The following is a 1178-nucleotide window of genomic DNA, read 5'->3' as shown; positions in this document are numbered from 1 at the left end:
ATTGCAAAATTTGGTATCCCTGAGCATATTACTTCTGACAGGGGTACTACTTTCACCTCTCAGTTGTGGACATCATTAGCGAATCTCCTGGGCATCACCCTACATCAGACAACTGCCTACACCCCCGCTGCCAAAGGAATGGTTGAACGTTTTCATCGCACCCTCAAAACAGCTTTGATGTCCCACTTCAAGGATTCCAACTGGTTTATTCAGCTTCCCTGGGTGCTCCTGGGACTAAGGACCACTCCTAAAGACACGTTGGACGTCTCGGCAGCTGAAATGGTGTATGGCAAGCCGTTGGTCGTCCCTGCCGAATATTTTCCTTCTTTAACCTCCTCCGACGATCTCCAGTGCATACGTCACGTCGTGGGAAAATTTACTCCTTGCCGCCAGACTTACTAGCCCCCAGCGAAGCATCACATACCGACCTACTTGTACTCTGCAACGCACGTCTTCCTACGCAACGACACTAGCAAGCCACCGTTAATGCCCCCTTACACGGGCTCTTTCCTTGTGATCCAACGCAGTCCGAAAGCATTCCTACTAAACATTCGTGGCAAAGAAGACTGGGTCTCCATTGATCGTCTAAAACCTTCTTATCTCCTGCCAGATGACCCGCCTACAGTTCGCCTCTCTGGATCAGGGCGCCCTATTTAACATGTACAGTATGTCAATTTTAGGGGGGGGGAGCCATGTACCAACCATGTGTCACACGATCGTACATGGTAACGACTTTTCTTTTTTTTTATATATCATGCTTTGTATCTTCGCTCTCCCCTCGCACTGACAGGCACCTGAATAAACATGTCTGTTTTTCTTACCGGTAACTGTTAACAGGAACGGTTGTAGGTTAAACATGAAATTGCCTGTTATGTTTTTATGTCCTTCTTGCCTGGACTTGATGTATATATATGCTGGTGTTCTGTAATAAAGTTACTCAGTTGCTTCCATCCTGCCATCTCAGTCACAGCCTTTCTCGGGCCGTCACAGCTTCCTACTTACACTCATATGGCTCACCAACACTATATGAAAAACCCTCACACACACTGCACACTTTACCTCTTGTGTTAGCGTATGTGATAACGTCCCTGTCTGGTAATCGCCAGACTGGGGTTCGAATCCCTGTCAAACTCGTTAGTTCCTTCGGTCGTTGCAACCTCACCATCATTGTGAGTTAA

Source organism: Palaemon carinicauda, chromosome 17, assembly GCF_036898095.1.
Source record: "Palaemon carinicauda isolate YSFRI2023 chromosome 17, ASM3689809v2, whole genome shotgun sequence".
Classification (NCBI taxonomy): domain Eukaryota; kingdom Metazoa; phylum Arthropoda; class Malacostraca; order Decapoda; family Palaemonidae; genus Palaemon; species Palaemon carinicauda.
The sequence above is the reverse complement of the archived record's forward strand: the minus strand, read 5'-3'. Positions refer to the sequence as shown.